General features: G+C 36.4%; 1 protein-coding gene across 3 annotated transcripts in view; it reads left to right on the forward strand.

Moving 5' to 3' along the window:
• BCKDHB (branched chain keto acid dehydrogenase E1 subunit beta) overlaps window positions 1-22,569 on the forward strand; it is a 213,583-nt gene that overhangs the window by 158,703 nt on the left and 32,311 nt on the right. The gene's annotated exons all lie outside the window — the stretch shown is intronic.

The following is a 22,569-nucleotide window of genomic DNA, read 5'->3' on the forward strand; positions in this document are numbered from 1 at the left end:
GAGGGTCTCCTAAGTCAAGGACATGAGAGTGGTGGTGTAGAGAAAGGTGAATTTTAAAGGTGGGAGAATTTGAAAGATGGACTTGCTTACTGATGAGACAGGAGTCGTGCAGGAACTGGGGGCGGATGACAGAGAGACACGCAGGAGTTAAGAATAAGGCTTAGCTTGGTTTCCAGGATGGGTGATTTTAGAATGGAGTTGCCATTTCACTGAGCTGGAGAATATTATTGGAAAACAGGTTTAATCACATCTTTTATGGAAGATGATGAATTCATTTTAGACTTGTAGAATTTGAGATGAGAATGAAAATGTGTGTCTGCAGCTCAGAAGAGAATCTAAGGTGTAGGAAAAGATTAAGGATTCATCATCTTATGGGGATGGCTGAGGTCAGGGGTATGGGTATGATCACATAAGAATAGGCTAGTCTTAAGAGGGAAGTTTCTAAAGAAGAAGACCCCAGGGACATCAACATTTAAGAGAAAGAGAGGAAGCAGAGCTATGAAGGAGTGTGAGATGGAGTGGCCAGAGAGAAAGAAGTGAGTAGGAGAAAGCCATTACCGAAGACAAGTAGGGAGAGTTTCAACATAGAGTATGTGGCCTACATTATTAAATTCTTCTAGAGTTTAATTCAGCTAGAGACTGATGGTTTTTAGCTGGAAGACACTGGTGACTGGAAGACATTGGTGACTTTGATGAATGTAGGGTTGTAGCCAGGATGGAGGCCATATTATATTTGGGCTGGTGAGTGAATGAGTGAAGACTTAAAACAAGGAAACATGACTTCCAGAAACATGGCTTTTTAAGAAAGGGAGAGGCATACAGTAGAAATCAGTCTGTAAATGCTGTTCACTCAACATGGAATGTCATTTTCTCCTTTTGAATCTCTCTCCCTCACTCCCTCTTTATCCTTGTCATCTCCCATAGCCCTCCAACCCACCAAATGTTGAGTTTTAAAAATCTCTCAAACCTGCCCTTTGCTTTACATTTTTCAAATAAACTCTAAAAGAACTTAACAAGAAAGAAAGCCACACAATCTAAAAGAAAAATGTAGAAAATAAGTGATATTAAGATAGGTAAGAAAATATTTTAAAAAGATTTATTTATTTGGGGGTGGTGAGGGGCAGAGGGAGAGGGAAGGATCTCAAGAAGACTCTGCACTGAGTGTGGGCCTGAATGGGGGCTCGATCTCATGACCCTGGGATCATGACCTGAGCCAAAATCACAAGTTGGTTGCTTAACCTACTGAGCTACCCAGGTGCCCCAAGATGGGTAACAGATTTTTGAGCAGAAATGTAAAGAGCAACAGGATCCGTATTGTCATAGATTACTATATTTGCATAAAGTGAAAATATTTGTGCGACAAAAGCAAGCACAATTAAAAAGAGAGTGGCAACTGGGTCAGTGTTGAGGCACATGACAAAAGATAATATTGTATTAAACATTCTTAAATATTAATAAGGAAACTAATAGCACCTTTATTTAAAAGGTCAGAGACAGATTATTTTTTTACAACTATTAGTGGCCAGTAAACATGAAAATATATGCCACTTATGGCTGAAAATGTAAATTTCAAAAATGCGATACCTATCATTTATTCCTCCTAAGAGCGGTACTGCTTAAAAGTAAATTGTAGGGGCTCCTGGGGGCTTAGTTGGTTAAGTGTCTGCCTTCGGCTCAGGTCATGATCCCAGGGTCCTGGGATAGAGCCCCACATCAGTCTCCCTGCTCAGTGGGAAGCCTGCTTCTCCCTCTCCCCCTCCCCCTGTTTGTGTTCCCTCTCTCGCTGTGTCTTTGTCAAATAAATAAATAAAATCTTTAAAAAAAAAAGTAAATTGTATTTAGTGTTGAAATGGTGCAGGGTGGGTGTACAAATAGATCGATCTTTCTAGGAAATCGTTTGGGAATGAGTATTAAGACTCATCAAAGTGTGCATTTCCTCTGACTAAGGAATTCTAGAAATCCTCACTTTGGAGTTCCACACAAAAATGTGGAAGGGCATTTTTCTCAGTGCCAGTCATTTGATAGGAAAATATTGGAAATAACATCAATGACAATGGGAATATAGTTGAATAAGTTATGGTTTATCCATATGATGAATGTTACAGATTTATGAAAATCATTAAAAGAATAGTTGACAGCATGGTAATATTTGTATGGATATAATATTAAATGAAACACTCACTATGCAAGCCTACAGGTGTTTTACTTGCCCAAGTTTGTGGAAAGAAAAAAAAATATGTATACCTAGATATAGGGGGAAAAACTTACAAAATATGACTTTTTTGGGTCTGTATTTTCTTCCTAATAATTTCTTCATTTTCTATGTACAGAAGCATTTATAATAATTAAAAGCTTTTTTGTAGTTAGATGTGTCTCATACATGTCATGGTGAATCTTCCAGTTCTTGCTAAACTGTTTTAAATAAGAAAACCCATTTTGCTCATAAATTTGATTTTAAAAATATCATAGTACTTTACTTTGACATGGTTCCTTAATCATGTGTATTTGAGTTTGGGGAATTGCTGTTCTTAGTGATAGTGGCTACCTACTCAGATTTGTGATATGATATGGATTTAAACCAGTAAACCCTACTACATGAATTCCATTATTCTACAGATTAGTTTCATCCCTCACACGCATGGTCTATTTGATTTATTGCTCTCATTATAAAAGTGAAAGCAGCATTACATTGGGTTATTCAGATTATTTAACCTTCCCGTGTTAATTGGTCAGGATACTGAGACCCATATTGGATCCCCTGCTTATTTTCTCTCCCTCTTTTTAGTATTGGCTTTTCGAAAGATTGCTGTCATTCTTTTTGAAATCTTTTTGGAGGTAAGCCAGTCAGAAGAAAGATCATCCACATTCCATCTTTCTGGGTAATGATAAAGTGCTCCAGTTTCTCTCACACAATTATTAATATTTTCTCTGTCAGAAGTGGTCCCCTTTGAATTCAAAGGCACATTCATTATATGCCTCCCTCCTCTCGCCCTTTCTTTGTAACCTTTGGTCAGCATTTTGTTTTGTCCTTTTGGTGATGTCCCAAAACCACTCCTGTCTATCCCACTTAAGACTGATCTGCCAGTTGGATGGGAAAAATTCACTGCTGGAATGTTTGAAAGGATGTGTACTCAAGTGAAATATTATGTTATAAACATGTAGTCTTTAGTCATTAGTTAGATGTTATTTAAGGAGTATGTGGATTCCCCAATAACATCAGTTTTTTTTTTTTTTTTCATTTTTTTATTCTTATGTTAATCCCCATACATTACAACATTAGTTTTAGATGAAGTGTTCCATGATTCATTGTTTGTGCACAACACCCAGTGCTCCATGCAGAATGTGCCCTCCTCAATACCCACCACCAGGCCAACCCATCCTCCCACCCCCCTCCCCTCTAGAACCCTGTTTGTTTTTCAGAGTCCATCGTCTCTCATGGTTCGTCTACCCCTCCTATTTCCCCCGCTTCATTCTTCCCCTCCCGCTACCTTCTTCTTCTTCTTTTTTTCCTTAACATATATTGCATTATTTGTTTCAGAGGTACAGATCTGAGATTCAACAGTCTTGCACAATTCACAGCGCTTACCAGAGCACATACCCTCCCCAGTGTCTATCACCCAGTTCCCCCATCCCTCCCACCCCACCCCCCACTCCAACAACACTCAGTTTGTTTCCTGCGATTAAGAATTCCTCATATCAGTGAGATCATATGATACATGTCTTTCTCTGTTTGACTTATTTCACTCAACATAATACCCTCCAGTTCCATCCACGTCGTTGCAAATGGCAAGATCTCATTCCTTTTGATGGCTGCATAATATTCCATTGTGTATATATACCACATCTTCTTTATCCATTCATCTGTCGATGGACATCTTGGCTCTTTCCACAGTTTGGCTATTGTGGACATTGCTGCTATAAACATCGGGGTGCACGTACCCCTTCGGATCCCTACTTTTGTATCTTTGGGATAAATACCCAGTAGTGCAATTGCTGGATCATATGGTAGCTCTATTTTCAACTTTTTGAGGAACCTCCATACAGTTTTCCAGAGTGGCTGCACCAGTTTGCATTCCCACCAACAGTGTAGGAGGGTTCCCCTTTCTCCGCATCCCCGCCAACATCTGTCGTTTCCTGACTTGTTCATTTTAGCCATTCTGATAACATCAGTTTTAAACTAGCACCTTCTCAGAAAGGCTCTCCCAGACGTCCCATCTACAATAGCTGTCCACCCCAGAATTTTCCCCCCATCACATTACTCTCTGTCTTCATAGCCTTTGAACTGCCTGTAGGTGTCTTGTTTATTTGTTCTCTGTCCTTCTTGCCCCAGTAGAAGGCAAGCTTCACGAGCTTAAGGAGCGTGTGTGGCTTGTTCACATCTGTAAGCTCCGTGGCTAGAACCCTGCCTGACACTAAGCAGGCACTCAAATAATTAAATGAATTGTTTGCCCCCAAGCATCGCTACTGTTAGTAATTTCTTTGAAGAAGAATGATATCTTTCTGGTTTGTGTTGTATATAGAAATTGCTAGTCACAAAAATTGCTAGATTGAACCACTGTCCTTGGTATACACCACCCCAGTTTGTTGACCGACCCCCGCGCCCCCCGCCGAAGTTTTGTTTTGTGTTTGTGTTAACTTCCAAAATAAGTGCTGATATCCTGTGTTGTTATCCTTCACATTGCTACTTTGTGTCCTTTTGACAAAGTTATTTCTTATGAATAACCTGTTGATACTTTTTTTCTCCTCCTGATTCTCTAGTGAGGTTAAAGAAGACATTTATTTTTTTTAAAGATTTATTTATTTATTTGGGAGAGAGAGAGAGTGGGGAAAAGGGGCAGAAGTAGAGAGAGAGAGTCTTAAGTAGACTCCGATGTGGGGCTCGATCCCAGGACCCTGAGATCATGACCTGAGCCGAAACCGAGCCGGACGCTTAACTAACTGCACCACCCAGGCGCTTTTATATAGTTATCAGTGAAATTTCCTAGAATGAATAGACTATTTAATGAGTAAAATAGATTCCCTAAAGAAAAGCATCACTTTCTTTTAAAAGTGACAGTGATTTCTATGATTTGGTACCTTTAAATTATATTTTAGCACCTAAAGAGTTGTAGTTTACTCTCAGGGCAATTCTTGAAGGTCTAGTTGTAGCCTCAAAATTGTAAATGATTGAAAATATATCATTTCCTTATTTGGCATGAAATAGTTTCCCTTCGTTTAAAATATGTATATTTTTAATGTATAATCTTAAGATTTTTCAAACTACAATAAAATTATTTAAAATTTTCTAAGTGAGAGACAGCACAGCATCTATCCATGACCTGGCCGACCCTCTTGGATCCCTTGTAACATTGTAGGCAAATATGGAGAAGCATATTAAATTTTTCAAGAAATTTTAGGTGTGTTTTGTCAGCATTGTATTCACAATCAGTAAGGGACTGGGTTGGCCTCTGGGAGACAGAACTAAAATTCTCAGCGAGTTTGTCATGCTTCTTGGTGGGCAGTAAAGTTGCTCTTGTTGAAAGCTCATTTTATTTTGGTAATGTAATGTAATTAAATTTACGGCTCAAATTAGTTTATGGTTTGTTACAAGGGCCATCATCTCTTTTCGTGAATGAGTTCACAGCTCACCAAAACATGCTTGCATTTAAAATAGACATTAAAACAGAGATTAACTACTGCTAATGAATTTTCTTTTCAGTTTGAATCTAAACACTTGTGAAAATTAAGACAAGTTAAAATCAGCACTTACTCAAAAACAAGCAGTTGAAAATGAAAGTTATAAATCATCTAGCTTATAACTGTTTTGGTTTTTTAAATCTATCAATATTAATGAAAGTGTTAAAGATGTTTTAATTTGCAGAAGGTCTGAAAATTTGGATTTGATTGGGAAAATGTTGAATATTTGATTATTTTCTTTCAAGTTATGTCAAAGAAGGCACTTTATTTCTTGATCCACTTGAAGAAACGTACCTTTCTGTTTTGATCCTGTAAAGGACCATATAATGATATTTGCTACATAGGGTAGTTTTATATTGCATATAGTGCCAAGAATTTGTCTTTATCAAAATTATTAGGGGAGAGATATAATTCATGACTGTTCTCTTAAGAGGGTCTGAATATTTATGCTTTAAGAAGTGCCTTGAGATGACTAGTATTTCAAAATCCATTATTTATATCATCTACAATTATAGTTGTATCATTGTTTACAAGTCCTGATTATTTCCTTTCTTTTGGTAGGATTTGTTTACCCTCTTAATAACTACATTTCTGCATTTTTTTTCCCTGCATCAATTTTATATTCCCAGCTTAGACTACAGAGGGTATAAAATATTCCCCATGTGTGTATTTTTTTTTAAGACTTTATTTTTAAGTAATGTTTACACCCAACATGAGACTCAAACTCATGACCCCCAGGTCAACAGTCGCACGCTCCACCGACTAAGCCAGCCAGGTGCCCCCCCACACCCCCGCTGCCCATGCCTGTATTTTGAGTGCTTTCTGCACCAGTCAGACAGAATCTTGGTATTCCCTGAGATGGCTTGTATTTTCAAATTTTCTATCACCATTTTTCTCCTTTAATCTATTCCTTTTAAAATACCAGTGGTTAACTCTATATGAGCAGTTAAAGAAACTGAAACTTAATCTTACCTTTTCAATTCATTATTGAAGAATCCCCTGCCTCTGCATCCTGACAATAAATTTATGCTCTGTTTTCCTAACCATGGACTTTTCTGGGTATCAGTTTCTACCTAAGAGTGTATAGCCGACCAAATTGAATGTATTTTGTGAATAATATTCCAACATCACATGATCCTATATTTTATTAAAACCAGCTTTCTTATGGCAGTTCCAAAAACATAGTTCAGGTACATTAAAATAATGAAGTATTATACAGATATTGATAAAGTACCCTTTTCATTTGATGGAATGTTTTATTATGTACGCAGCTGTCAATTTACCTAATGATTACAGTATCCATTTTAATAAAACCCATGTATTTTATAAAACTAGGACCTTGCCTAACCTACATTTAGAGCCATGGGAGCCACAGTGATGTAGGTGAGGCTAGATGTTCCTATTAGCGAGCATGCCACTGGGATTCCTTTCGTTAGCCCGCCAGAGACCAACAGTACCCTTTTTTTTTCCTCCTCTCTTGCCATCTTGCCTCCCTCCCTTTCTTTTCCCTTTGCCGTTCCTGCTAGCTTCAGCAAACATACAGATCTTTGAGGCAAAACTATAATTCTTCTCTCGCCATGGACACATGGGTGGTTTTTGCTTATGAAAGCCTTCTCCATCCTAGTAGGCAAAAATTAGAAGTGCCCTGTAGTATTGGATGAAGATAGAGGAATGAGGTCAGATGAAGGCAGATATTTTCTTTTACACAGGGTTGATCAAAGGTGATATTTAAAAAAATTTATAGAATTATTAGCATTTGTGACGCATTTTTAAAGGGAATCATCTATCAGTGTGAAGTCTGTGACTGTGTATTTTTTCCTGTTTTTTTTTTTTTTTTTAATGGTGTAAAGGAATGGGGTGTTATAGATGACACTTCTACCTACGTTGTTAATTTCCTCCAACAATATCATAGCTAACAGTAGTTTTAATGATGCCATTAGGGATAATTTGTTAAAATTGAAACTAGGGGGATTATGGGAATATGTCAACTACCATGTTATGCAATTAAATCTTAAGGATGGGTAACAGTGGCCTAGATAGGAAGGATTCTTGGTAAATCAAATTTAGAGTTCTTAAATGTCCAAGAACCAAAAAAATAAAATAAAATAAACAAAAATGAAAAAACTCATAAACATAAGTACCATCGCTTTGTTCAGTGATTATATTTTTTAAATGTAAAAGAAGAATTTTTTTTTTTAAAGATTTTATTTATTTATTTATTTGAGAGAGAGAGAGAGAGAGAGAAACAGCATGAGAGGGGATAGGGTCAGAGGGAGAAGCAGGCTCCCTGCCGAGCCGGGAGCCTGATGCGGGACTCGATCCCAGGACTCCAGGATCATGACCTGAGCCGAAGGCAGTCGCTTAACCAACTGAGCCACCCAGGCACCCTAAAAGAAGAATTTAAGATGGGTTGTTTTTGCTAGTGGCTGCCAGTACTTGTTCTCATGTGTAATTTATTTTTAGTTACTGGCACACCACCTGGGAATCATTCAATGACTTTGTTGTGTTGGACATTAATCCTTAATAGTTTAAAATGTCAACAAGTTCTAAATGTATTTAAAATAACTTTAAAATTTTCCCTAAAGTGAATGTTTAGCTGTTTGTATTGTGTACAAAATGAAGATGAAAATATAATTATGTGACTTACTATGCCTTTTACTTGTTAGCTGTTTTACCAATCAGGGAATGATAAAGTGACCCTTTCTATTAATGACAGCTTTTAATTTTTACAAGTTTGACTTTTTGAAATAACTGCCGAAGGGAGAAATTATATTGTTCCTCAAATGATAAATTAAGGATCTGGAGATACTCGTTAACCATCTCAGTGACTTTAGTCTTTCAGTAAACTTTATTTTCATTACACTGAATTAAATTATTAAAGGCCTGAAATGATTCTATAAAAATTGATTTAATTGCATGCTGATTTGGGGGGGTGTATGTTTTTGAAAAAAGACCCATTTGGCAAGATCAAGATCTCATAGATAATAGGGATTTAGGAGCAAATATGACATAAAAATGCTTTAAATATGCATTTGAAATAAGGTAAATTGGGGCGCCTGGGTGGCTCAGTCAGTTAAGCAGCTGCCTTCGGCTCAGGTCATGATCCCAGGGTCCTGAGATCGAGCCCCATGCAGGCTCCATGCTCAGTGGGGAGTCGGCTTGTCCCTCTCCCTCCGCCCGCTGCTCCACCTGCTTGTGCACGCATTCTCTCTCTCTCTGTTAAATAAATAAATAAAATCTATAATAAATAATAAATAAATAAATAAAATAAGGTAAATAAGGACACTACTTCCAAAAGGAAGTGGAATGCTAGCTGTTTCCCTCCTGCAGAGGCACCCCTTCTCCAGAGTGATCTTCGTTTCATACCGTGGTGCAGAACTGTGTGCACCATCAAGTATAGTCTCCCAAAGTTTTGTGTTATACAAGCTGTGCTTCATCTTTTAAAAAAGGTTCTTAAACTTTTAAACTTCATCTTTTTAAAAGATTTTAAAACCTTTCTTTGCATTACCAGTTCTGTGTCAGTGTGTGTGTGTGTGTGTGTGTGTGTGTGTGTGTGTAGACACAAATTGTCCTGGGCCTTATGGCTGTAGTTTTCATTGCCTGGCCTTTGTTCATGTATGTAGTGACTAGAGTAACACCCCGTGTTGAGAAGCCTAGAAGTTTAGGAAGCAGGAGTGGCTAAGTGTCCTTTTGTTTAAGGGGACAGAACGTAACTGTGCACATGCATAAATAGCTCTCACATTTTAAAACTCTGGGGAACAAATATGAAGCTGTTTCCAGCAAACAGAGACTCATAAAACCCTCATTGCTGAGGGATTCCTGAATGGCCAATCTGTATATTTTTAGAACTTCTAAATCTTTTTTTTTTGGGGGGGGGGAGTTTCTTTGATTTCTTTCTCTCTCTTTTTTTTTTAATGATTCTAGTAAGGCATTTTAGATAGTATGGTTGCATTTAATATTTTACTGCATAGTCCAAAATTTAAGCTAAAAATAGCCACCTTTTCATTGATTCCATAGCCCTTTAGGGGTTATACCCAGTACAAAGTTGAATGCCTCTCTTCTTTGAAAAGGTAGGGTTGTCATTTATATCAGGTGGTGAAGTAATTATGAAATTGCACTGGTTAACCACAAAAAAATCAAGGAATGAACAAAGTGCAGTGATAATAGTAAATGTTATAAAATAGTAATCGTTTGTAATCTTAAGTGATAAATAGCTAACAGATCATTTCTCACTTGGTATAGTTGGTCAGTTCACATAGCATCTTGGTTTGCTATAGTAGAAAATTGACTTCGATATATTTAGGGATGACAGATACTATCCCACATGATAGCGCTTTTATTTAATGGAAGTTTTTTTCAGATTTTTCAGAGAAAACCTTAGGATGCTAAAAAACTATGATCAAAGGGGACTTCTGCTTTAAATTATAGTTTTATTTCCTTTTTGAGATATTTATATATAGTCACTCTTGGGTAAAAGCATTTAGAGAAGGTTATTTTTCAAGTGCATTTAGTAAGGTTCAAGAGAATTATTCTAAAATATTAGTAGATATTTGTTATTTCTAGGTAGAGGAATTGTATGTATGAGTGAGTGATTTTTAACTCTCTTCTTTATCGAAGGCATTGTTTATCCCAAAATTTCCAAATGCTTGTTTCATGTCTCCAGTTGGGTGTCTGAAAGGTCTTTAAAAAAAAATGTCCAAACCCACTGTTAATTTCTGTGTTCCCTGCCTCAGGCCAAAAACCTGGGAGGCCTCATGAATGCCTGTTTCCCCCTCACCCTGCGTTCGGTCCACCAGGAGGTGCACTGCTCTAGAAATATATCTCTAATCTGACCACATAGCACCTCTACTACCTATATCAAAGCCAGCATCTTTCTTCCCTGAACTATCAGTTTCTTGCAAGTTTTTCCTTTAGAGTAGCTGGAATAGCCTTTTGAAAGTGCAAATTAGATCATGTATTTCCTTGTCCCAGTGGAGTTTCCTCCACCCCCACCCATCCTCACCATGAAATCCTAACTCCTTACTATAGCCTGAGCAGCTCTACTGCTTAATCTTATTTTCTAATTCTTTCTGCCCTCTTCACTCTTGAGTAGCCTCAGGGATCATCTTGCTCCTTGAATGAATATAATTGTGGTTAAAAAAAAAATTAAAAATAAGGCTAGAAACACATACTTCTGATGATAGCTTCAGAATATCTTACAGATCAGACAAAAATAGAAAATTTGATGCAGATAATGCAAAAATGCCCTGGACAAGTAACTTAAAGTTTCTTAGGGTATGGTGTTATTCTTCATCTTTTTCATAATGCCATAATTTGAATAACACAACTAATATAGTTAATACCAATTTAAGTAATTATGAAGGTAACTATAAAATTCTTTTAGTTTCATAGATAAATGTTACATTTGGTAGCATGGTTTTCAAATATCCCTGTAATTTTAATCACTAACTCAGTATTTAACAAAAATTCAGTTTAGGCTTTTCTTTTCTTTTTTTAAATTGATCCACATAGGCTTTTATTTATCTTTCTAATTTAACTAAATAATGATGAGAATGGTTCTCAATTGCCCTCTTAATATTGTTGAAAAGGGAATGTTGTAATGGAAGTCTCAGAAGGGGAGGAAAAACATAGGAAATTCAAAGACATAGAATCTATAGACCAAGATAGTTGCCAGAGTGGGGGAAATGAAACATTGTAGACAGGGAACAGCACTCCAAAGTTGTCTTACTTCTCATTAGGAACAACAGAAGTCAGAAGACAATGGAGTGCCATCTTTATGGAAGTAAAAAAAAAAAAACCAAAAAAAAAAAAAAAAACCCACTAACCCAGAAATCTACTTTCAGGCAAACTAGCCTTCAAAAATGGAGGGAAAAATAAATAATTGTTCAGATGAGCAAAAATGAGAGAATTCACTGCCATTAGACCTGTGCTACAGGAAACACTAAAGGACATTCTTCATGCTGAGAGGAAACAACACCAGATGGTAACTCAGATCTATAACTAAAAACTGCAGAGCACACATTTCTTTTAAGTGCACAGAGAATGTGGGCCAAAATAGACCATATGTTATTATACCATAAACAAGTTTAATAAGATTCAAACGTTTGAAATCTTCCATAGTGTGTTGTCTAACCACAATGGAATTAAATGAGATATTAATAAAATACCTAGAAAATACTCAAATGTTTGGAAATTAAAAGTAAAATTCTAATAATAGTAGGCCAAAGAAGAAATAACAAAGGAATTTATAAAATCTGATGAATTGAATAATAATGACCACATAAAATATGTGTAGAAAAGCTAAAATAATACTTAGAGGAATATGCAAACTATAAATGCTCATCTTTGAAAGGAAAAAAAAAAAAACCCTTAAAACAAGGTTTAAAGTTTCTACCTTAAGGTAGGGAAGGAAAAGCAAAATATATAATAAAGATAATAACAGAAACAATGAAAAAGAAGAGACTACAGAGAACTTGACAAAACTGAAGAACATTGGTTTTTAGGAAAGATGAACTGATAACCTACCAGCAAGACTGATCAATGAAAGGAGAGAGAAAACATACATGACCAATAGGAGGAAGGAGAGTGGGAGTATCTTTACAGACCCAACAAACATCAAAATGATGTAAGGGTGTGCTAGGAATAACTGTATGTGCTGAACATTCTTTGGTCCAGATTCTCTAACAATGGTTGAAGGGCAAGGCCAGGGCTTGGGGGATGGGTGAGGAAGACAGGGAAGCTCTCAAGCCCCTACTGTGTGCTGAGTGCTCAGCTGGGAACTTGACACACCTTTTATTTCCTCCCTCACTATCTTAATGAAGTGTCTGTTATGTTCATTTTTACAGATTAGGAAACTGAGGCTCAGGGAGGGTAATTAATTTGCCTTTGCCTGGGTAGCAGGCAAGTTAAGGAACTAGAAACTGTACCACATCTGTCTCCAGGTTCCATCCACTCTCTTAACTCTTTATGTGTTGTGAACATGGCAGTAATTAATCCCAGCGAACCAAGTAGAAAACTAACAGAGCATGTGGAACTGGATCCCCTGTGTGGGGTCTCACTCAGAGGTGCAGGATGACCATGTGGTTTTCTCTTATTTAATCCAAAATGTAATTATGTTTTTGTTTTGTATTCTCAAAACCCATTTTTTCTATATGCAAATGAAATCCATTTAAATTAAGCAGAAGGTTGTTACAAAAGAAGTCAAATATTAAGAAAACTTTTGTTTTGCCAAGAAGATGAAACTGTCCCCCCTCCCCGCCCCGCCCCTCCTGCAAGGACATGAACAACATTTCAGTAATTAAATATCAATTCTTATAAAGGATGAGTAATACCACTTGGAAAAATAGATTTTATTTTGTTTTCTTCTAGGAACCGTCCTAAAAAAATGGGAGTTAAGCTTTTGCATCTCTTTCTTCCTTTCTCCCTTTCTCTCTCTCTCCCTTTCTCTGTCTCTATATGCAGATGAAAAGGAGACTTTTAAATTTAATGGCTATTTCCCTATTGTATCTGGCAAGTAGAATGTATATCAAGAAAAGATTATTTCTGTTTGTGGAATGCAAAATATTTTCAGGCATATTTACATATAGTGAAAGGTAAAATAGAATACATTTTTGTAGGTATTCCTTTATAGTCTGATTCAGCTTATAATACTTAAATATTTACATTAGGAGATGAATTAATAGTGGATCAGTGATTCATCTCAGAAATATATATAGGAAGCTCATGTTAAAACTCTAGGAGGAAAAAAACTCTAGGAGAAAAGTATCTTTGCATGTACTGAAATATATTTCATATTAAATATATAATTAAAACTGTTATACTAAAGTATTTTTGAGAACAGATCCTAGATTTTTCTTCTTTTTTCTGATCCTGGATTTTTCATACGAGTTTTGTGAATGATCTCTTGTGAATGCCAAAAGCTTAAATACACCTTTTTATTTTGCAACATGTTGAGGTCTATAATCATGATATAATCAGCATGAACCATGTTGGAGGACTGGTTGCTTGAAATGCTGACTTTTCTGGCAAAGCCATATGTTGTCAAGTAGGCGATAGAAGCATTTTCTAATACAGCTAGCCCAGTGTTGGTTATAGGTCATTGCATACCAAGGGAATTTGAATTTTCTGACTAGGCAGACCTTGAAAACAACCAGTTCTATCATTAACTAAGCTTTTATTTTTGTTTAGCTCTAAACTGTATTTTGGATTTGTTATTTTCTTCAGTTACATTGTTTAAGGGAAAATACTCTATGCAGTTGTGCTAAAACAAAATTCTGGGGGAAAAAGGAAATAGGAGCTCTGCTATGAAACAAACATTGCAATGCCCAAAGCAGCATTTATTAGAAAACTTAGATCTGAGGCGTGGCAGCCCTACTTAGGTTTGAGATTCACAAATATCAGTGCTAGTTTAAATGGGATAGCGATGCTTTAAAAAAAAAAGACAAAATCTCCAGTGTGCGTGGCAAGAAATGTAGATAGGACTTTATTTTATTAAAACTAGGAGGTTAAAAAAAAATCATAGCGGGAAAAGTCTTCCCATGGTATTACCTGAACTCAAAGAATACCTCTGTTGTATCTTCTGGCTTCAGTTAGTGAGATTTACATAATCCCGTGTCAAGATCCTCTAGTGTGGAAATAGTGTACGGTAGTAAATTTAGCTGACTAGATGGGGAAAAGAAAGCGTCTTCAAAACTAGCTGCATCCACTTCTGAGTTGTAAGTGAATAAATAAGTCTGGCAAAAAGAGATGATAGACCAAAAAAAAAAAAAAAAACCCTAAAAATTAGGGCAGAACCCATGAAATCATAAAGAAAAGAGAATCTTGGAGCGTGTCCTACCCAACTTCCCACTTCTGCTCTGATTTCTCGTGATCCCCTGTGAACTTGTTTGCTTGCTCCTACCCCATGGGACAGACACAGGCATCGCATAAGAACCAGCAAGGGTTTGTAAGCCTAGAGCAAGTTAGGAAAAGACTATGAGTCTACTCTGCCTGTGCCAAGATCTCTTTTTCAAAAAGCAAGTCCACAATAAAATGAGAACAGTAAGAATGCTGTTGCCCCTCCCCCTCCTCCTCCTGGATTTAATGGAAATAAAAACTCTTCGAACTTCCACATCCCTCCTTTGGAAGGACAGTCTCTCCTATGATTTTGTTCATCTTCTTTTGTTTGTGTTGTATACATTTTTCTCTTAGCAATTGATTATGGTAATTGGCTTTTGTGTTACTGTCTTTGTCAACAAGTCAGCCTGGTGTTCATCACCCATTTCTTTCTTTCCTTGGGTGTAGGAAATTATACCAGTTCATAAAACGGTGCTATGGACTATTTTTTTTTTTTTATTATCATGCAGATATTTTAGCTCCTTAGAGCTGTGTCTCTATTTTGTCTTTGCTTTATATTCCTTGACTGAAAGTTCCACTTAGGTCGGTCTCCAAGAAAATATGAATAGGAACAGCCTGTCCTAAAAGGAATGTTCCAAACTGTTCCAGTTTTTTAGTAATTTTTAAAAATCTTTTTTAAAAATTTCAAGGTTTTAAAAATGTTGGAGCTAAAAATAATAATAATAAAAAAATAAAAATGTTGGAGCTAAGTAATTAAGGAAAAGTGAAAATACAGTAAAGGATATGGACCCAGCACTTATTATGCTAGATACCATTCTAAGCTTTTGACATGGATTATTGCATTTATAATATTGTTAATACAAAGCTGTAACCAAAAAAAACGATCTATCAGATAGGGCCCACTGTCGGCCCACTTTCATTTTGCAGGTGAAAGAACTGAGACACAAAGAAGCTTAGCAACTTGATCAAGATCACACAGCTAGTAGATAGCACATTTAAACCTTGGTCCTCTGATTCTAGACTGCTGAATTTCCCTAAAATCTGTGTAACGGAAAAACAAATACTGTATCTCTGGTAAAAGTTGAAAAGTACTTCTGTTAAATATTTGTAAGCATGCTTTTGAAGAATTTGGACCACTGGAATTAGTTTTAGGATGACTTTTCAGTCTGTTTTAATGTACTTTTACTGATATAAAAACAAGTGCTATATATAATCCCTAATTGAATAATCCTTTGTATTTTAACAGCAAGATAACTTTGTAAGCATTATAAAATGATGAAATTGTGTAACAGTTGATATTATCATAAATTTTGGCCAGTTTTTTTTTAATAAAAATAGTCATTATTTGTAACATCATGTTTATGATGTTATTTTTTTTAGTAACTATAAGATTTCATTCTATATATATAATTTTAAAAGGTTGTAGATAATCTCAGTTTTCAAATACCAATAAACTTCCACATTAATGATAGGAAAAGTTTGGCAAGCAAAATTTCTGACTTCCTTTACAATTCTTCAAAGACAATCAGATAACTAATTGTTAGATGGTATGTCTATATGTTGTGCGTTGTGAGTATAAAGGGTTTGATCTTTAATTTGATGTTCAAATTGTAAAGTTGTTTCCCAGCATTGGTTGATAAGTGTATTTTGTAAGACAACTGGATCCTTGCTTAAAAAATAGAAATGTAATTCAAGGAATCTTTTTTATAATTTTAATATCCTTTAAAACTTTTCTCTTACTATGCTCTAGAAGAATGATGAACTAGTAGTTTAAAAATCAACATTAAATATAAAAGAAGTGATGGGGCACCTGGGTGGCTCGGTTGAGTGTCCGACTCTTGATTTTGGCTCAGGTCATGATCTCAGGGTCATGGGATCAAGCCTTGCATGGGGCTCCTCGATGAGTGTGGAGCCTGCTTAGTATGCTTGGGATCCTCTCTCCCTCTCCCTCTGCTCCCCCACCCCACTCATGCTCACTCTCTCTCTAAAAAAAAAAAAAATTATAAAAAAAATATAAAAGAAATGAAATACATAATGAGTTAATTGTACACATCTTTTTAGAAAATTTTACATTTCAACAAACATGAACAAAAAGCTATAAACAGATAAGATTAATTGTGATGATATAGATACTTGGGGAAAGAATATAGGTTTTAAATTTTTATTACCTAGTTGACTCAGTTAAAAGAACTCAGTTAAAAAAACAGCATCAATCAAGGAAACACGACTATTATTCTGTGCTGGGTTGTTTTCAGTCACTAACTGACTTTAATGGATTCATTATGTGCCTAGTTTTTAGTTTTACTAGTGATTATTTTATTTGAATGAATTGTGAATAGATTTGAAGTATTCAGAACACCCTTAGGGAAATTGTATCTCATTTTATTTGGGACACTGTGGTATTTTGGGGTCGGTAATTTGCAGGCCTAGAGACTGGATATTGTTGGCTGGTTGGGCAGAGCTTACAACTCAAGTCCTCAGGAGAGGAGTTGTTCCATCCTTAAGCTGCAAGTTTGTCTCTAGGTTTGGGAGAAGGCAGTAAACTTACTTCACATCTTTTTTTCTCTCAGCTTTATTTTTTTAAAGATTTTATTTATTTATTTGGCAGAGAGAGAGAGCACGAGTGTGGGGGAGAGGCAGAGGGAGGGAGAAGCAGACTCCCCGCTGAGCAGGGAGCCCGATGTGGGACTCGATCCCAGGACCCTGAGATCATGACCTGAGCTGAAGGCAGACGCTAAACCAACTGAGCCACCCAGATGCCCCTCTCTCAGCTTTATTTTTAACTTCCTATTTTCCTAACTTTGTTATTGTACCTTCTTTATATTTTTCTATTAATTGTGTTTATTTCAGTGGGGAAAAGACAGTGTAGAAATAATTGTTCTTAGTTAGCTCGTTTGCTTATGCTGATATTCTAGGGATATCAGCTAACCCTGTTTTCAACCTGCACCATGATGATGGTGGTTACAGGAACCTTTAAAATGTCAGAGTGAGAAAATTGTTCATGACCTCTTAATAGCTCAAGAAAAATTGGATGCAGTTTAACACCATCTGTGAATTCTTTTGAGACTCTGTCATATTTTCTTTATGATTCTTCCTTGTTCCTACCAATTAAAGACCCCCCTTTTTAAAAAAAACAAAACAGTACTTTCCTTTTTTTTTTCTTTTTTAAGCAATGCTTTCCTCACTTACGGCCTTCTAAACATTTCCTGTTTCTTCCTTATGTCTTTAAAATGTAATGATTTTATAAGCCATTTAAGTATCATTCTGGGGGCTTCTCAGTTGACTTTGCAATGCCCTTCAGTTGTGGAATTTATTGAGTTGCTTGGTAGAAGCTTGGGAGCACAGAGTGACTACTGATTAAATTTTTCTTGGTCTTAAAGATGAACAGATGTCACTTCTTTCAAAGACAGCCATTGTTGTCTGAAAATGTTAACTTGAGTACTTTTTAGAAGGCTTTTGGAAAATAGAAGTTTTATATTTCAAATCCCTTATGGTGTTTTAGAAATTACAGCAAGCAGTAATTTTTTTCTTCTAAGATTCTCAACAACTCTTAAGGTAACAGACCAGTTCTCTACTGTGAAGCTTTAGAGGGGGAGGGAGTTAATTGGCGGTGTCATGATGTGATGCTATGTAAATTTTTAACTCCTAAATTCCTTAGGTCTATTCGTCCTACCCCAACTCTGTTTTCAGAAATTTGAAGGAAGAAATGACATATTGCCGAAGCAGATCAGACATATAGTTATAGGGATTTGTAATCTTATTTCTGATTGACAGATGGAAACCAAATGCTCAATACCCGTTAAGAGTGAGGTAGGACTTAGCATCATAGTTTTATGCAATTTGGTCAACAACTTCCTGAAGCTGGGATAGTAATTTAATGGGAAAAAAGTAAAAAATGGAACCAAACTAAAGATTGTTTTATATGAACACAAAGGAATGTTGGAAGGAAATAAAGTTTAGAAGAGAGTCTATAATTTGCTGGAGATAAGGAAGGCTATGGTAATAATAGCTGATTAATTCAAAAGTAGTTACCATCCTGATGAGATTAAATACTCTGAATTACACTTGTAAAAAAATGTCAGGAGAGTATAAGAAAGCAGACATGTTAGTGGTGCTATGGTATTTTCATTGGTTCTTATAAGGGGCTTTTGGCAGATCCGGATTGTCATTGTTATCTTTGGTGGAGTGGAGATCAGTTGATATCTTTTATCATTCTGCATTTTGGATTTTGGATTTCTGGACCTGATTTAGTGGGCTTGCTAGAGAACAAGTAAAAAATGTTTTGTTTTTGTTTTTTTGTTTTTTTGTTTTTTTTTTCTCTAAGGATCCCTACAAAATTCTGAATTTAATTTTGTAAATTTCAGTTAATTGTGTAGTTCTCACTTTCCTAGAAAAATAAAAATGAACCAAAATTGACCCAAGCAGAAAAAGAATTCAAATCTTCCCGTAGTATGAAAGAAATTGAGCCAATAGCTTATTTTCCCTTAAAGACAACAGGCCCAATTGATAGTATAGGTAAGTTCTACCAGAGGTCAATGTTTTATATACTTCTAGACTAGAAACTGTTCTAGAGAATAGAAGAAAGAACCTGGCCTATCTAATTTCACAAAGTTAGTATAACTTCAAAACCAGAGAAGGACAATCCAAGAGGAGAAAACTGTAGACCAATCTCATTCATACACTGAGATACAAAGTTCTTATAGCAAACTCAATCCAGAAATATTGAAGACCAAGTTGAAGTTATTCCAGGAATGGCAGATTGATTTAACTTTGGACAGTCTATTAATATAATTCATTATATTAGCTGACTAAAAGAAGAAAAACTAAAAACTCATCTCAATGAATGCAGAAAAAATATTCAGTAATTTTCAGCACCTGCTTATAATTAAAAGAAAGAAAAAATTCTTAGTAAATTAGTAATTTCCTTTACTTAGTAAAGGTTATCCATCAAGAACCTACAACAAACATTATATTTAATGGTAAATGTTGGAAGCGTTACTTTTAAAATCAGAAGCTAGCATACCCACTGTAACTAATTATATTTATTGTTGTACTAGATGTCCTAGCCAGCACAGTAAGACAAGAATAAGAAGAGAAAATTTGTAAGAGCAGGAGAAAAGAAGAAAGAAGTGTCATTTATTGGTGGTGAATATGATTTTCTACATAGAAAATCCAACTTAACTCATATTACTTATTAGAATTAATTGGAGAATTTAACAGTGTTGCTATAGGTGAACCTCAAATACAAACTGAAAATACAATTTTTTAAGAAAATCAGTAGCTATGGTAGCAATTACAGATGTGACAATCTTTAAAAAATTATTTGAGATCTTTAATGGGAAAATTATAAAACTTATGAAATCAATTAAAAGACAGTTTTTAAATGATTTTTTTTAAAGACTATGTTCATAGTTAGAGAAATTGATTACAATAGTGAGTCGTGGTTTAATCTATAGATTCAGTCGAACTTCAAACAAAATCCAAACAGACTTTTTTCTTGAAAGCATCATTAGTTGATGCTAAAATGTTATAGAGAATAAGAGCCCTAAATACTCCTAATAGGAAGAACGAGATGAGGGAAAATTTCTGCTTCAAGCTGATGCAGAGGGAGCAGTGCACGTGCGGGTAATGTCGGCATCATGATGTTCCTCACGAGGCAGCACTCAGATACACAGCACGTGCCCTGCTACTCACCTGCGGGGCCGTGGGACCAGATCAAGTCCATGCAACTTGACTTGTGCTCTTGAAATGTTCCTTCTCTCTTACAGAACTGCCTTCAAGGATTAAATGAAAAGGAATATATAAATCACTAACACAGGGAAGGTTTGGCTGACAGTAGTTCAGGGCAATCAGTGTAGGGTTGGACTGCCTGGATTCACAGAGCAGCCCAATCTGAGCTCCCTCCGCTTCAACATCCTCATCTGGAAAACGAGGGAAATAACAGTTCTTTTTGCAAAGTGTTATTGTGAAGATTCAATGAATGTCTACATGCAAAACTAGTGGTACATTATAAGGTACACAGTACTCAGGAAGTAGTAGCTATTACTGTTCTTATGTCTTTACATGTTATTCTTTTTCTCAAAACGCTTTAATCAATGTGTCATCTTTTGACAACACCTTGCATTGGGTTTAATTCAGCGTTAACATGCTGGCATTCAAAGGGTATGTATCGAAGTGAGAAAGACAACAAAAAGAATAGCAGGTTTATTTAACAAATGAATACTGAGTACCTGCTGTAGGCTGGGTTTAAAGAGGAACAATCAGGCCGGAGATACGGGTTTAGTGGAGAGAGCCATCTGTGAATGAACGTCATGATTATTGAGACATTGGTACAATGGAGTACTTACACAGTGCAATCTAAACATGGAGAAAAGGTGCCTGAATGAACCTAAGGAAATCAGTCCACAAGACTCCTGAAGAATGAGATTTGAAGAATGAGTAAAGGTGTCCTGGGCACACAAGCAGATAAGCTGGGGCTGATCTGACTGGAATTCCATTCATAGGAAGGAGGTATTTAATAACCTTTGTGGCAACAGGATGTGTGTTGATAGAAAGACACCCTCAGACACCGATAAAGAATTTAGTTTCCTTAAGGGAAAATGATACAGAAACTTAGGGGAACAAATCCGTGATGACACCACGTGCTCTCACATGGAAGTATAACTTTGCATTTTCCTGTAGAGTCAGACAGCTGTGGATTGATACCAGGCATGAGCACTCCCTTTGCCTTTATTCTGACCCCAGCTTCTTCCTGGAGATTCTCCTTCTGGAGACTGGCCCCAAGCCCACCTGCTTATCAAGAGCAACTGGCAGGTACAAGTAAACCACAGCCCATTTCTGAATGGTGTTCACTGTGAGACCAAGGAGGTGAAGGTCACTTCAGAAGCATTGCTCATTAGGCCAAGTGCCAGCCCATCTGAGACCTGTTTATGAAATTTCTTCTCCACCCTTAGAGCAGAACTTGGGTTCTCAAGCCTCTCCTGTCATTTAAATTACATGACTAGCAGCTTATTCTGAGATTTGCTCCTCAGTCCTTCAACGGGTCTTCACCACCAGCATTTCTTTTCCGAGAGGAGAAAAAGGCTTTCATTAAATAGTCTGGGTTTAGAACCGTTCTATTACACAAGAGTTGTGTCTTCTTGGGAAAGTTATTTTCCATTATAAATCTTAATTTCCTTATCTGAAAAATGGAGATGTTCAGCCTAGCGTGCAGTGATTATATGTCATAATGGATGCAGAGTGCCTAGTACATTGCCAAATGCACAATAGGCAAGCAGTGAGTGATTTGTATTATTTTTTCCATAATGTAAAATTGGACCATATCCAATATTAAATGTCTCTGTTCCCTCTCTGTCAGTGTTCTGTGCTTCGTGGTGCTAATGATTTCCTGTTACCTTTTTGTTCAGGCGCATCCTCCATGAAAGAGCACGCGTCTCTTTTACAATTTCTGTAGAGTAAATTGAAACTTAAAAAGTCTCCAGATGTGTCCATTAATGTCTACAAAAATACCTTCTAGTGAAAAATATCAGTGTCACACAGAAAGGGTAACAAAACTACGAAGTATATAGAAATTTTAGAAAATTTATAAATTATTTGTGTCCACTTTTAGGCATATTCTGTTTTAACATGGAATGTGATCTAAATGTCCAAATTGACCTTTGTTAGCTCTCTAATATTTTAATGTTTTTTTTGTTAAAATATTTCCTTATCATAAACCTGTTGGTTATTTTCTGGTTTACTATTAAAAATAGAGATTATTGGGGCGCCTGGGTGGCTCAGTTGGTTAAGTGACTGCCTTCAGCTCAGGTTATGATCCTGGAGTCCCGGGATCGAGTCCCATATCAGGCTCCCTGCTCAGTGGGGGGTCTGCTTCTCCCTCTGACTCTCTTCCCTCTCGTGCTCTCTGTCTCTCATTCTCTCTCTCAAATAAATAAAATCTTTGAAAAAAAAATAGAGATTATTGGGGCGCCTGGGTGGCTCAGTCATTAAGCATCTGCCTTCAGCTCAGGTCATGATCCCAGGGTCCTGGGATCGAGCCCCGCATCAGGCTCCCTGCTC

The sequence above is a fragment of the Mirounga leonina genome, unplaced genomic scaffold, assembly GCF_011800145.1.
Source record: "Mirounga leonina isolate KUSES-001 unplaced genomic scaffold, KU_Mleo_1.0 Mir_53, whole genome shotgun sequence".
Taxonomy (NCBI): domain Eukaryota; kingdom Metazoa; phylum Chordata; class Mammalia; order Carnivora; family Phocidae; genus Mirounga; species Mirounga leonina.